The sequence below is a fragment of the Balaenoptera physalus genome (genome assembly GCF_965194825.1).
Source record: "Balaenoptera physalus genome assembly, chromosome: 11".
Lineage (NCBI taxonomy): Eukaryota > Metazoa > Chordata > Mammalia > Artiodactyla > Balaenopteridae > Balaenoptera > Balaenoptera physalus.
The window spans coordinates 49,051,261-49,067,212 of record NC_138896.1 but is presented as its reverse complement, the minus strand read 5'-3'; positions in this window follow the sequence as shown (position 1 = coordinate 49,067,212).

Sequence of the window (15,952 nt, the reverse complement as noted above, 5' to 3'; positions counted from 1 at the left end):
CTCATTGGGATTTAGAGAGTTGCGGGCTCAATTCTCCCTGAGAAACACTGTAGTTGCACATGTTCTCTTCATAGCAGAGTTGTCTTTGTGATGACAAGTGAGTTTCTAGGAAAGAAATATGGAGGTTGCCATTCTTTGGTAGCTGCTCATCCTTCCGTAATCTGTAGTGAATGGGCGACCCCAAAGAACACTCGCCTCAAGCTAACGTTCCTCTTGTATCATGCCGCAGGTTGCAGGCAGCAGAATCCATGTAGCGTTATTCATTGTGGTTCTTGAGCTCTAGGTAGCATTCCAGGTCTCTTAGGACTGGCGGGTCAACACTAGGATAGGCAACGTATTAGAAGGACGGCCTGTGTGATTGGGCCTTTGTGAGCAATGCAGCTTTTGGGAAGAGCTAGATGCCGAGTCACAGGCTGTGAAGGGCTTCTTTGCTTAAACGTCTACATTTTTGCAAGTTGAAAGAACTCATGTATCTCCCTTCTAAAACACCTTGGATGTACAAAGTAGAGAAAGAATCAGCAAGGTCAATGCTCTGCTGGCCCCTTTGAAGATAAGTCTTGAGGGAAACTTCATTTTCCTCTTTGGGATTTAGAGAGTTGGGGGCTCAATTCTCCCTGAGAAACACTGTAGTTGCACGAGTTCCCGTCATAGCACAAATGCCTTTGTGACGACAAGTGAGTTTCTAGGAAAGAAACTCGGAGTTTGCCATTCTTTGCTGGTGCTCGTCCTTTGGTAATCTTCAGTGAATTGGTGACCCCGTTTGAGCACTAGCGTCAAGCTAACGTTCCTCTTGTATCATGCCACTTGTTGGCATGCAGCAGAATCCTTGTAGCCTTATTCAGTGTGGTTCTGGAGCTCTAGGAAGCATTCCAGGTCTCTTAGTACAGGCGGGTCTGTACTAGGATGAGAAAACTACAGGCAGGATGGCCTGTGTGTTTGGTGAGTTGTCAGCAGTGCACCACTGGGAACAGCTAGATGCCGAGTCATGGGAAGTGATTGGCTTCTTTTCTTACACTCCAGAAAGTAGTCAGTTGAAACAACTCAAGTATCTCCCTTCTAAAGCACCTTGGAAGTACAACGTAGAGAAAGAAACAGCAGACACAAGGCTCTGTGGGCCCTTTTGTATATAAGGCTTGAAGGGAAACTTTATGTTCCTCATAGGGATTTAGATAGTTGCGGGCTCAATTCTCCCTGAGAAACACTGTAGTTGAACATGTTCTCTTCATAGCACATTTGCCTTTGTGATGACAAGTGAGTTTCTAGGAAAGAAATATGCAGGTTGCCATTCTTTGGTAGCTGCTCATCCTTCCGTAATCTGTAGTGAATGGGCGACCCCATTGAACACTAGCCTCAAGCAAACTTTCCTGTTGTATCATGCCGCAGGTTGCAGGCAGCAGAATCCATGTAGCGTTATTCATTGTGGTTCTGGAGCTCTAGGTAGCATTCCAGGTCTCTTAGTACTGGCGGGTCAACACTAGGATGAGAAATGTATTAGAAGGACAGCCTGTGTGTTTGGGCCTTGGTCAGCAATGCAGCTTTGGGAAGAGCTAGATGCCGAGTGAGAGGCTATGAAGGGCTTCTTTGGTTAAACCTCTACATTTTTGCAAGTTGAAAGAACTCATGTATCTCCCTTCTAAAGCACCTTGGAGGTACAAAGTAGAGAAAGAATCAGCAAGGTCAATGCTCTGCTGGCCCCTTTGAAGATAAGTCTTGAAGGGAAACTTCATTTTCCTCTTTGGGATTTAGAGAGTTGGGGGCTCAATTCTCCCTGAGAAACACTGTAGTTGCACGTGTTCCCTTCATAGCACAATTGCCTTTGTGACGACAAGTGAGTTTCTAGGAAAGAAACTCGGAGTTTGCCATTCTTTGCTGGTGCTCGTCCTTTGGTAATCTTCAGTGAATTGGTGACCCCGTTTGAGCACTAGCCTCAAGCTAACGTTCCTCTTGTATCATGCCACTTGTTGCCATGCAGCACAATCCTTGTAGCCTTATTCAGTGTGGTTCTGGAGCTCTAGGAAGCATTCCAGGTCTCTTAGTACAGGCGGGTCTGTACTAGGATGAGAAAACTACAGGCAGGATGGCCTGTGTGTTTGGTGAGTTGTCAGCAGTGCACCACTGGGAACAGCTAGATGCCGAGTCATGGGAAGTGATTGGCTTCTTTTCTTACACTCCAGGAAGTAGTCAGTTGAAACAACTCAAGTATCTCCCTTCTAAAGCACCTTGGAAGTACAACGTAGAGAAAGAAAGAGCAGAGACAAGGCTCTGTGGGCCCTTTTGTATATAAAGCTTGAAGGGAAACTTTATGTTCCTCATAGGGATTTAGAGAGTTGCGGGCTCAATTCTCCCTGAGAAACACTGTAGTTGCACATGTTCTCTTCATAGCAGAGTTGTCTTTGTGATGACAAGTGAGTTTCTAGGAAAGAAATATGGAGGTTGCCATTCTTTGGTAGCTGCTCATCCTTCCGTAATCTGTAGTGAATGGGCGACCCCAAAGAACACTCTCCTCAAGCTAACGTTCCTCTTGTATCATGCCGCAGGTTGCAGGCAGCAGAATCCATGTAGCGTTATTCATTGTGGTTCTTGAGCTCTAGGTAGCATTCCAGGTCTCTTAGGACTGGCGGGTCAACACTAGGATAGGCAACGTATTAGAAGGACGGCCTGTGTGTTTGGGCCTTTGTGAGCAATGCAGCTTTTGGGAAGAGCTAGATGCCGAGTCACAGGCTGTGAAGGGCTTCTTTGCTTAAACATCTACATTTTTGCAAGTTGAAAGAACTCATGTATCTCCCTTCTAAAGCACCTTGGAGGTACAAAGTAGAGAAAGAATCAGCAAGGTCAATGCTCTGCTGGCCCCTTTGAAGATAAGTCTTGAGGGAAACTTCATTTTCCTCTTTGGGATTTAGAGAGTTGGGGGCTCAATTCTCCCTGAGAAACACTGTAGTTGCACGAGTTCCCGTCATAGCACAAATGCCTTTGTGACGACAAGTGAGTTTCTAGGAAAGAAACTCGGAGTTTGCCATTCTTTGCTGGTGCTCCTCCTTTGGTAATCTTCAGGGAATTGGTGACCCCGTTTGAGCACTAGCGTCAAGCTAACGTTCCTCTTGTATCATGCCACTTGTTGGCATGCAGCAGATTCCTTGTAGCCTTATTCAGTGTGGTTCTGGAGCTCTAGGAAGCATTCCAGGTCTCTTAGTACAGGCGGGTCTGTACTAGGATGAGAAAACTACAGGCAGGATGGCCTGTGTGTTTGGTGAGTTGTCAGCAGTGCACCACTGGGAACAGCTAGATGCCGAGACATGGGAAGTGATTGGCTTCTTTTCTTACACTCCAGAAAGTAGTCAGTTGAAACAACTCAAGTATCTCCCTTCTAAAGCACCTTGGAAGTACAATGTAGAGAAAGAAACAGCAGAGACAAGGCTCTGTGGGCCCTTTTGTATATAAGGCTTGAAGGGAAACTTTATGTTCCTCATAGGGATTTAGAGAGTTGCGGGCTCAATTCTCCCTGAGAAACACTGTAGTTGAACATGTTCTCTTCATAGCACAGTTGCCTTTGTGATGACAAGTGAGTTTCTAGGAAAGAAATATGCAGGTTGCCATTCTTTGGTAGCTGCTCATCCTTCCGTAATCTGTAGTGAATCGGCGACCCCATTGAACACTAGCCTCAAGCTAACTTTCCTGTTGTATCATGCCGCAGGTTGCAGGCAGCAGAATCCATGTAGCGTTATTCATTGTGGTTCTGGAGCTCTAGGTAGCATTCCAGGTCTCTTAGTACTGGCGGGTCAACACTAAGATGAGAAATGTATTAGAAGGACAGCCTGTGTGTTTGGGCCTTGGTCAGCAATGCAGCTTTGGGAAGAGCTAGATGCCGAGTCAGAGGCTATGAAGGGCTTCTTTGGTTAAACCTCTACATTTTTGCAAGTTGAAAGAACTCATGTATCTCCCTTCTAAAGCACCTTGGAGGTACAAAGTAGAGAAAGAATCAGCAAGGTCAATGCTCTGCTGGCCCCTTTGAAGATAAGTCTTGAAGGGAAACTTCATTTTCCTCTTTGAGATTTAGAGAGTTGGGGGCTCAATTCTCCCTGAGAAACACTGTAGTTGCACGTGTTCCCTTCATAGCACAATTGCCTTTGTGACGACAAGTGAGTTTCTAGGAAAGAAACTCGGAGTTTGCCATTCTTTGCTGGTGCTCATCCTTTGGTAATCTTCAGTGAATTCGTGACCCCGTTTGAGCACTAGCCTCAAGCTAACGTTCCTCTTGTATCATGCCACTTGTTGCCATGCAGCACAATCCTTGTAGCCTTATTCAGTGTGGTTCTGGAGCTCTAGGAAGCATTCCAGGTCTCTTAGTACAGGCGGGTCTGTACTAGGATGAGAAAACTACAGGCAGGATGGCCTGTGTGTTTGGTGAGTTGTCAGCAGTGCACCACTGGGAACAGCTAGATGCCGAGTCATGGGAAGTGATTGGCTTCTTTTCTTACACTCCAGGAAGTAGTCAGTTGAAACAACTCAAGTATCTCCCTTCTAAAGCACCTTGGAAGTACAACGTAGAGAAAGAAAGAGCAGAGACAAGGCTCTGTGGGCCCTTTTGTATATAAAGCTTGAAGGGAAACTTTATGTTCCTCATAGGGATTTAGAGAGTTGCGGGCTCAATTCTCCCTGAGAAACACTGTAGTTGCACATGTTCTCTTCATAGCAGAGTTGTCTTTGTGATGACAAGTGAGTTTCTAGGAAAGAAATATGGAGGTTGCCATTCTTTGGTAGCTGCTCATCCTTCCGTAATCTGTAGTGAATGGGCGACCCCAAAGAACACTCTCCTCAAGCTAACGTTCCTCTTGTATCATGCCGCAGGTTGCAGGCAGCAGAATCCTTGTAGCGTTATTCATTGTGGTTCTTGAGCTCTAGGTAGCATTCCAGGTCTCTTAGGACTGGCGGGTCAACACTAGGATAGGCAACGTATTAGAAGGACGGCCTGTGTGTTTGGGCCTTTGTGAGCAATGCAGCTTTTGGGAAGAGCTAGATGCCGAGTCACAGGCTGTGAAGGGCTTCTTTGCTTAAACATCTACATTTTTGGAAGTTGAAAGAACTCATGTATCTCCCTTCTAAAGCACCTTGGAGGTACAAAGTAGAGAAAGAATCAGCAAGGTCAATGCTCTGCTGGCCCCTTTGAAGATAAGTCTTGAGGGAAACTTCATTTTCCTCTTTGGGATTTAGAGAGTTGGGGGCTCAATTCTCCCTGAGCAACACTGTAGTTGCACGAGTTCCCGTCATAGCACAAATGCCTTTGTGACGACAAGTGAGTTTCTAGGAAAGAAACTCGGAGTTTGCCATTCTTTGCTGGTGCTCCTCCTTTGGTAATCTTCAGTGAATTGGTGACCCCGTTTGAGCACTAGCGTCAAGCTAACGTTCCTCTTGTATCATGCTACTTGTTGGCATGCAGCAGATTCCTTGTAGCCTTATTCAGTGTGGTTCTGGAGCTCTAGGAAGCATTCCAGGTCTCTTAGTACAGGCGGGTCTGTACTAGGATGAGAAAACTACAGGCAGGATGGCCTGTGTGTTTGGTGAGTTGTCAGCAGTGCACCACTGGGAACAGCTAGATGCCGAGACATGGGAAGTGATTGGCTTCTTTTCTTACACTCCAGAAAGTAGTCAGTTGAAACAACTCAAGTATCTCCCTTCTAAAGCACCTTGGAAGTACAACGTAGAGAAAGAAACAGCAGAGACAAGGCTCTGTGGGCCCTTTTGTATATAAGGCTTGAAGGGAAACTTTATGTTCCTCATAGGGATTTAGATAGTTGCGGGCTCAATTCTCCCTGAGAAACACTGTAGTTGAACATGTTCTCTTCATAGCACAGTTGCCTTTGTGATGACAAGTGAGTTTCTAGGAAAGAAATATGGAGGTTGCCATTCTTTGGTAGCTGCTCATCCTTCCGTAATCTGTAGTGAATGGGCGACCCCATTGAACACTAGCCTCAAGCTAACTTTCCTGTTGTATCATGCCGCAGGTTGCAGGCAGCAGAATCCATGTAGCGTTATTCATTGTGGTTCTGGAGCTCTAGGTAGCATTCCAGGTCTCTTAGTACTGGCGGGTCAACACTAGGATGAGAAATGTATTAGAAGGACAGCCTGTGTGTTTGGGCCTTGGTCAGCAATGCAGCTTTGGGAAGAGCTAGATGCCGAGTCAGAGGCTATGAAGGGCTTCTTTGGTTAAACCTCTACATTTTTGCAAGTTGAAAGAACTCATGTATCTCCCTTCTAAAGCACCTTGGAGGTACAAAGTAGAGAAAGAATCAGCAAGGTCAATGCTCTGCTGGCCCCTTTGAAGATAAGTCTTGAAGGGAAACTTCATTTTCCTCTTTGGGATTTAGAGAGTTGGGGGCTCAATTCTCCCTGAAAAACACTGTAGTTGCACGTGTTCCCTTCATAGCACAATTGCCTTTGTGACGACAAGTGAGTTTCTAGGAAAGAAACTCGGAGTTTGCCATTCTTTGCTGGTGCTAGTCCTTTGGTAATCTTCAGTGAATTGGTGACCCCGTTTAGAGCACTAGCCTCAAGCTAACGTTCCTCTTGTATCATGCCACTTGTTGCCATGCAGCACAATCCTTGTAGCCTTATTCAGTGTGGTTCTGGAGCTCTAGGTAGCATTCCAGGTCTCATAGTACAGGCGGGTCTGTACTAGGATGAGAAAACTACAGGCAGGATGGCCTGTGTGTTTGGTGAGTTGTCAGCAGTGCACCACTGGGAACAGCTAGATGCCGAGTCATGGGAAGTGATTGGCTTCTTTTCTTACACTCCAGGAAGTAGTCAGTTGAAACAACTCAAGTATCTCCCTTCTAAAGCACCTTGGAAGTACAACGTAGAGAAAGAAAGAGCAGAGACAAGGCTCTGTGGGCCCTTTTGTATATAAAGCTTGAAGGGAAACTTTATGTTCCTCATAGGGATTTAGAGAGTTGCGGGCTCAATTCTCCCTGAGAAACACTGTAGTTGAACATGTTCTCTTCATAGCACAGTTGCCTTTGTGATGACAAGTGAGTTTCTAGGAAAGAAATATGCAGGTTGCCATTCTTTGGTAGCTGCTCATCCTTCCGTAATCTGTAGTGAATGGGTGACCCCATTGAACACTAGCCTCAAGCTAACATTCCTGTTGTATCATGCCGCAGGTTGCAGGCAGCAGAATCCATGTAGCGTTATTCATTGTGGTTCTGGAGCTCTAGGTAGCATTCCAGGTCTCTTAGTACTGGCGGGTCAACACTAGGATGCGCAATGTATTAGAAGGACAGCCTGTGTGTTTGGGCCTTGGTCAGCAATGCAGCTTTGGGAAGAGCTAGATGCCGAGTCAGAGGCTATGAAGGGCTTCTTTGGTTAAACCTCTACATTTTTGCAAGTTGAAAGAACTCATGTATCTCCCTTCTAAAGCACCTTGGAGGTACAAAGTAGAGAAAGAATCAGCAAGGTCAATGCTCTGCTGGCCCCTTTGAAGATAAGTCTTGAAGGGAAACTTCATTTTCCTCTTTGGGATTTAGAGAGTTGGGGGCTCAATTCTCCCTGAGAAACACTGTAGTTGCACGTGTTCCCTTCATAGCACAATTGCCTTTGTGACGACAAGTGAGTTTCTAGGAAAGAAACTCGGAGTTTGCCATTCTTTGCTGGTGCTCATCCTTTGGTAATCTTCAGTGAATTGGTGACCCCGTTTGAGCACTAGCCTCAAGCTAACGTTCCTCTTGTATCATGCCACTTGTTGCCATGCAGCACAATCCTTGTAGCCTTATTCAGTGTGGTTCTGGAGCTCTAGGAAGCATTCCAGGTCTCTTAGTACAGGCGGGTCTGTACTAGGATGAGAAAACTACAGGCAGGATGGCCTGTGTGTTTGGTGAGTTGTCAGCAGTGCACCACTGGGAACAGCTAGATGCCGAGTCATGGGAAGTGATTGGCTTCTTTTCTTACACTCCAGGAAGTAGTCAGTTGAAACAACTCAAGTATCTCCCTTCTAAAGCACCTTGGAAGTACAACGTAGAGAAAGAAAGAGCAGAGACAAGGCTCTGTGGGCCCTTTTGTATATAAAGCTTGAAGGGAAACTTTATGTTCCTCATAGGGATTTAGAGAGTTGCGGGCTCAATTCTCCCTGAGAAACACTGTAGTTGCACATGTTCTCTTCATAGCACAGTTGCCTTTGTGATGACAAGTGAGTTTCTAGGAAAGAAATATGGAGGTTGCCATTCTTTGGTAGCTGCTCATCCTTCCGTAATCTGTAGTGAATGGGCGACCCCAAAGAACACTCGCCTCAAGCTAACGTTCCTCTTGGATCATGCCGCAGGTTGCAGGCAGCAGAATCCATGTAGCGTTATTCATTGTGGTTCTTGAGCTCTAGGTAGCATTCCAGGTCTCTTAGGACTGGCGGGTCAACACTAGGATAGGCAACGTATTAGAAGGACGGCCTGTGTGTTTGGGCCTTTGTGAGCAATGCAGCTTTTGGGAAGAGCTAGATGCCGAGTCACAGGCTGTGAAGGGCTTCTTTGCTTAAACATCTACATTTTTGCAAGTTGAAAGAACTCATGTATCTCCCTTCTAAAGCACCTTGGAGGTACAAAGTAGAGAAAGAATCAGCAAGGTCAATGCTCTGCTGGCCCCTTTGAAGATAAGTCTTGAGGGAAACTTCATTTTCCTCTTTGGGATTTAGAGAGTTGGGGGCTCAATTCTCCCTGAGAAACACTGTAGTTGCACGAGTTCCCGTCATAGCACAAATGCCTTTGTGACGACAAGTGAGTTTCTAGGAAAGAAACTCGGAGTTTGCCATTCTTTGCTGGTGCTCGTCCTTTGGTAATCTTCAGTGAATTGGTGACCCCGTTTGAGCACTAGCGTCAAGCTAACGTTCCTCTTGTATCATGCCACTTCTTGGCATGCAGCAGATTCCTTGTAGCCTTATTCAGTGTGGTTCTGGAGCTCTAGGAAGCATTCCAGGTCTCTTAGTACAGGCGGGTCTGTACTAGGATGAGAAAACTACAGGCAGGATGGCCTGTGTGTTTGGTGAGTTGTCAGCAGTGCACCACTGGGAACAGCTAGATGCCGAGACATGGGAAGTGATTGGCTTCTTTTCTTACACTCCAGGAAGTAGTCAGTTGAAACAACTCAAGTATCTCCCTTCTAAAGCACCTTGGAAGTACAACGTAGAGAAAGAAAGAGCAGAGACAAGGCTCTGTGGGCCCTTTTGTATATAAGGCTTGAAGGGAAACTGTATGTTCCTCATAGGGATTTAGAGAGTTGCGGGCTCAATTCTCCCTGAGAAACACTGTAGTTGAACATGTTCTCTTCATAGCACAGTTGCCTTTGTGATGACAAGTGAGTTTCTAGGAAAGAAATATGCAGGTTGCCATTCTTTGGTAGCTGCTCATCCTTCCGTAATCTGTAGTGAATGGGTGACCCCATTGAACACTAGCCTCAAGCTAACATTCCTGTTGTATCATGCCGCAGGTTGCAGGCAGCAGAATCCATGTAGCGTTATTCATTGTGGTTCTGGAGCTCTAGGTAGCATTCCAGGTCTCTTAGTACTGGCGGGTCAACACTAGGATGAGAAATGTATTAGAAGGACAGCCTGTGTGTTTGGGCCTTGGTCAGCAATGCAGCTTTGGGAAGAGCTAGATGCCGAGTCAGAGGCTATGAAGGGCTTCTTTGGTTAAACCTCTACATTTTTGCAAGTTGAAAGAACTCATGTATCTCCCTTCTAAAGCACCTTGGAGGTACAAAGTAGAGAAAGAATCAGCAAGGTCAATGCTCTGCTGGCCCCTTTGAAGATAAGTCTTGAAGGGAAACTTCATTTTCCTCTTTGGGATTTAGAGAGTTGGGGGCTCAATTCTCCCTGAGAAACACTGTAGTTGCACGTGTTCCCTTCATAGCACAATTGCCTTTGTGACGACAAGTGAGTTTCTAGGAAAGAAACTCGGAGTTTGCCATTCTTTGCTGGTGCTCGTCGTTTGGTAATCTTCAGTGAATTGGTGACCCCGTTTGAGCACTAGCCTCAAGCTAACGTTCCTCTTGTATCATGCCACTTGTTGCCATGCAGCACAATCCTTGTAGCCTTATTCAGTGTGGTTCTGGAGCTCTAGGTAGCATTCCAGGTCTCTTAGTACAGGCGGGTCTGTACTAGGATGAGAAAACTACAGGCAGGATGGCCTGTGTGTTTGGTGAGTTGTCAGCAGTGCTCCACTGGGAACAGCTAGATGCCGAGTCATGGGAAGTGATTGGCTTCTTTTCTTACACTCCAGGAAGTAGTCAGTTGAAACAACTCAAGTATCTCCCTTCTAAAGCACCTTGGAAGTACAACGTAGAGAAAGAAAGAGCAGAGACAAGGCTCTGTGGGCCCTTTTGTATATAAAGCTTGAAGGGAAACTTTATGTTCCTCATAGGGATTTAGAGAGTTGCGGGCTCAATTCTCCCTGAGAAACACTGTAGTTGAACATGTTCTCTTCATAGCACAGTTGCCTTTGTGATGACAAGTGAGTTTCTAGGAAAGAAATATGCAGGTTGCCATTCTTTGGTAGCTGCTAATCCTTCCGTAATCTGTAGTGAATGGGCGACCCCATTGAACACTAGCCTCAAGCTAACATTCCTGTTGTATCATGCCGCAGGTTGCAGGCAGCAGAATCCATGTAGCGTTATTCATTGTGGTTCTGGAGCTCTAGGTAGCATTCCAGGTCTCTTAGTACTGGCGGGTCAACACTAGGATGAGCAATGTATTAGAAGGACAGCCTGTGTGTTTGGGCCTTGATCAGCAATGCAGCTTTGGGAAGAGCTAGATGCCGAGTGAGAGGCTATGAAGGGCTTCTTTGGTTAAACCTCTACATTTTTGCAAGTTGAAAGAACTCATGTATCTCCCTTCTAAAGCACCTTGGAGGTACAAAGTAGAGAAAGAATCAGCAAGGTCAATGCTCTGCTGGCCCCTTTGAAGATAAGTCTTGAAGGGAAACTTCATTTTCCTCTTTGGGATTTAGAGAGTTGGGGGCTCAATTCTCCCTGAGAAACACTGTAGTTGCACGTGTTCCCTTCATAGCACAATTGCCTTTGTGACGACAAGTGAGTTTCTAGGAAAGAAACTCGGAGTTTGCCATTCTTTGCTGGTGCTCATCCTTTGGTAATCTTCAGTGAATTGGTGACCCCGTTTGAGCACTAGCCTCAAGCTAACGTTCCTCTTGTATCATGCCACTTGTTGCCATGCAGCACAATCCTTGTAGCCTTATTCAGTGTGGTTCTGGAGCTCTAGGAAGCATTCCAGGTCTCTTAGTACAGGCGGGTCTGTACTAGGATGAGAAAATTACAGGCAGGATGGCCTGTGTGTTTGGTGAGTTGTCAGCAGTGCACCACTGGGAACAGCTAGATGCCGAGTCATGGGAAGTGATTGGCTTCTTTTCTTACACTCCAGGAAGTAGTCAGTTGAAACAACTCAAGTATCTCCCTTCTAAAGCACCTTGGAAGTACAACGTAGAGAAAGAAAGAGCAGAGACAAGGCTCTGTGGGCCCTTTTGTATATAAAGCTTGAAGGGAAACTTTATGTTCCTCATAGGGATTTAGAGAGTTGCGGGCTCAATTCTCCCTGAGAAACACTGTAGTTGCACATGTTCTCTTCATAGCACAGTTGCCTTTGTGATGACAAGTGAGTTTCTAGGAAAGAAATATGGAGGTTGCCATTCTTTGGTAGCTGCTCATCCTTCCGTAATCTGTAGTGAATGGGCGACCCCAAAGAACACTCGCCTCAAGCTAACGTTCCTCTTGGATCATGCCGCAGGTTGCAGGCAGCAGAATCCATGTAGCGTTATTCATTGTGGTTCTTGAGCTCTAGGTAGCATTCCAGGTCTCTTAGGACTGGCGGGTCAACACTAGGATAGGCAACGTATTAGAAGGACGGCCTGTGTGTTTGGGCCTTTGTGAGCAATGCAGCTTTTGGGAAGAGCTAGATGCCGAGTCACAGGCTGTGAAGGGCTTCTTTGCTTAAACATCTACATTTTTGCAAGTTGAAAGAACTCATGTATCTCCCTTCTAAAGCACCTTGGAGGTACAAAGTAGAGAAAGAATCAGCAAGGTCAATGCTCTGCTGGCCCCTTTGAAGATAAGTCTTGAGGGAAACTTCATTTTCCTCTTTGGGATTTAGAGAGTTGGGGGCTCAATTCTCCCTGAGAAACACTGTAGTTGCACGAGTTCCCGTCATAGCACAAATGCCTTTGTGACGACAAGTGAGTTTCTAGGAAAGAAACTCGGAGTTTGCCATTCTTTGCTGGTGCTCGTCCTTTGGTAATCTTCAGTGAATTGGTGACCCCGTTTGAGCACTAGCGTCAAGCTAACGTTCCTCTTGTATCATGCCACTTCTTGGCATGCAGCAGATTCCTTGTAGCCTTATTCAGTGTGGTTCTGGAGCTCTAGGAAGCATTCCAGGTCTCTTAGTACAGGCGGGTCTGTACTAGGATGAGAAAACTACAGGCAGGATGGCCTGTGTGTTTGGTGAGTTGTCAGCAGTGCACCACTGGGAACAGCTAGATGCCGAGACATGGGAAGTGATTGGCTTCTTTTCTTACACTCCAGGAAGTAGTCAGTTGAAACAACTCAAGTATCTCCCTTCTAAAGCACCTTGGAAGTACAACGTAGAGAAAGAAAGAGCAGAGACAAGGCTCTGTGGGCCCTTTTGTATATAAGGCTTGAAGGGAAACTTTATGTTCCTCATAGGGATTTAGAGAGTTGCGGGCTCAATTCTCCCTGAGAAACACTGTAGTTGAACATGTTCTCTTCATAGCACAGTTGCCTTTGTGATGACAAGTGAGTTTCTAGGAAAGAAATATGCAGGTTGCCATTCTTTGGTAGCTGCTCATCCTTCCGTAATCTGTAGTGAATGGGTGACCCCATTGAACACTAGCCTCAAGCTAACATTCCTGTTGTATCATGCCGCAGGTTGCAGGGAGCAGAATCCATGTAGCGTTATTCATTGTGGTTCTGGAGCTCTAGGTAGCATTCCAGGTCTCTTAGTACTGGCGGGTCAACACTAGGATGAGAAATGTATTAGAAGGACAGCCTGTGTGTTTGGGCCTTGGTCAGCAATGCAGCTTTGGGAAGAGCTAGATGCCGAGTCAGAGGCTATGAAGGGCTTCTTTGGTTAAACCTCTACATTTTTGCAAGTTGAAAGAACTCATGTATCTCCCTTCTAAAGCACCTTGGAGGTACAAAGTAGAGAAAGAATCAGCAAGGTCAATGCTCTGCTGGCCCCTTTGAAGATAAGTCTTGAAGGGAAACTTCATTTTCCTCTTTGGGATTTAGAGAGTTGGGGGCTCAATTCTCCCTGAGAAACACTGTAGTTGCACGTGTTCCCTTCATAGCACAATTGCCTTTGTGACGACAAGTGAGTTTCTAGGAAAGAAACTCGGAGTTTGGCATTCTTTGATGGTGCTCATCCTTTGGTAATCTTCAGTGAATTGGTGACCCCGTTTGAGCACTAGCCTCAAGCTAACGTTCCTCTTGTATCATGCCACTTGTTGCCATGCAGCACAATCCTTGTAGCCTTATTCAGTGTGGTTCTGGAGCTCTAGGAAGCATTCCAGGTCTCTTAGTACAGGCGGGTCTGTACTAGGATGAGAAAACTACAGGCAGGATGGCCTGTGTGTTTGGTGAGTTGTCAGCAGTGCACCACTGGGAACAGCTAGATGCCGAGTCATGGGAAGTGATTGGCTTCTTTTCTTACACTCCAGGAAGTAGTCAGTTGAAACAACTCAAGTATCTCCCTTCTAAAGCACCTTGGAAGTACAACGTAGAGAAAGAAAGAGCAGAGACAAGGCTCTGTGGGCCCTTTTGTATATAAAGCTTGAAGGGAAACTTTATGTTCCTCATAGGGATTTAGAGAGTTGCGGGCTCAATTCTCCCTGAGAAACACTGTAGTTGCACATGTTCTCTTCATAGCACAGTTGCCTTTGTGATGACAAGTGAGGTTCTAGGAAAGAAATATGGAGGTTGCCATTCTTTGGTAGCTGCTCATCCTTCCGTAATCTGTAGTGAATGGGCGACCCCAAAGAACACTCGCCTCAAGCTAACGTTCCTCTTGTATCATGCCGCAGGTTGCAGGCAGCAGAATCCATGTAGCGTTATTCATTGTGGTTCTTGAGCTCTAGGTAGCATTCCAGGTCTCTTAGGACTGGCGGGTCAACACTAGGATAGGCAACGTATTAGAAGGACGGCCTGTGTGTTTGGGCCTTTGTGAGCAATGCAGCTTTTGGGAAGAGCTAGATGCCGAGTCACAGGCTGTGAAGGGCTTCTTTGCTTAAACATCTACATTTTTGCAAGTTGAAAGAACTCATGTATCTCCCTTCTAAAGCACCTTGGAGGTACAAAGTAGAGAAAGAATCAGCAAGGTCAATGCTCTGCTGGCCCCTTTGAAGATAAGTCTTGAGGGAAACTTCATTTTCCTCTTTGGGATTTAGAGAGTTGGGGGCTCAATTCTCCCTGAGAAACACTGTAGTTGCACGAGTTCCCGTCATAGCACAAATGCCTTTGTGACGACAAGTGAGTTTCTAGGAAAGAAACTCGGAGTTTGCCATTCTTTGCTGGTGCTCGTCCTTTGGTAATCTTCAGTGAATTGGTGACCCCGTTTGAGCACTAGCGTCAAGCTAACGTTCCTCTTGTATCATGCCACTTCTTGGCATGCAGCAGATTCCTTGTAGCCTTATTCAGTGTGGTTCTGGAGCTCTAGGAAGCATTCCAGGTCTCTTAGTACAGGCGGGTCTGTACTAGGATGAGAAAACTACAGGCAGGATGGCCTGTGTGTTTGGTGATTTGTCAGCAGTGCACCACTGGGAACAGCTAGATGCCGAGACATGGGAAGTGATTGGCTTCTTTTCTTACACTCCAGGAAGTAGTCAGTTGAAACAACTCAAGTATCTCCCTTCTAAAGCACCTTGGAAGTACAACGTAGAGAAAGAAACAGCAGAGACAAGGCTCTGTGGGCCCTTTTGTATATAAGGCTTGAAGGGAAACTTTATGTTCCTCATAGGGATTTAGAGAGTTGCGGGCTCAATTCTCCCTGAGAAACACTGTAGTTGAACATGTTCTCTTCATAGCACAGTTGCCTTTGTGGTGACAAGTGAGTTTCTAGGAAAAAAATATGCAGGTTGCCATTCTTTGGTAGCTGCTCATCCTTCCGTAATCTGTAGTGAATCGGCGACCCCATTGAACACTAGCCTCAAGCTAACTTTCCTGTTGTATCATGCCGCAGGTTGCAGGCAGCAGAATCCATGTAGCGTTATTCATTGTGGTTCTGGAGCTCTAGGTAGCATTCCAGGTCTCTTAGTACTGGCGGGTCAACACTAGGATGAGAAATGTATTAGAAGGACAGCCTGTGTGTTTGGGCCTTGGTCAGCAATGCAGGTTTGGGAAGAGCTAGATGCCGAGTCAGAGGCTATGAAGGGCTTCTTTGGTTAAACCTCTACATTTTTGCAAGTTGAAAGAACTCATGTATCTCCCTTCTAAAGCACCTTGGAGGTACAAAGTAGAGAAAGAATCAGCAAGGTCAATGCTCTGCTGGCCCCTTTGAAGATAAGTCTTGAAGGGAAACTTCATTTTCCTCTTTGGGATTTAGAGAGTTGGGGGCTCAATTCTCCCTGAGAAACACTGTAGTTGCACGTGTTCCCTTCATAGCACAATTGCCTTTGTGACGACAAGTGAGTTTCTAGGAAAGAAACTCGGAGTTTGCCATTCTTTGCTGGTGCTAGTCCTTTGGTAATCTTCAGTGAATTGGTGACCCCGTTTGAGCACTAGCCTCAAGCTAACGTTCCTCTTGTATCATGCCACTTGTTGCCATGCAGCACAATCCTTGTAGCCTTATTCAGTGTGGTTCTGGAGCTCTAGGAAGCATTCCAGGTCTCTTAGTACAGGCGGGTCTGTACTAGGATGAGAAAACTACAGGCAGGATGGCCTGTGTGTTTGGTGAGTTGTC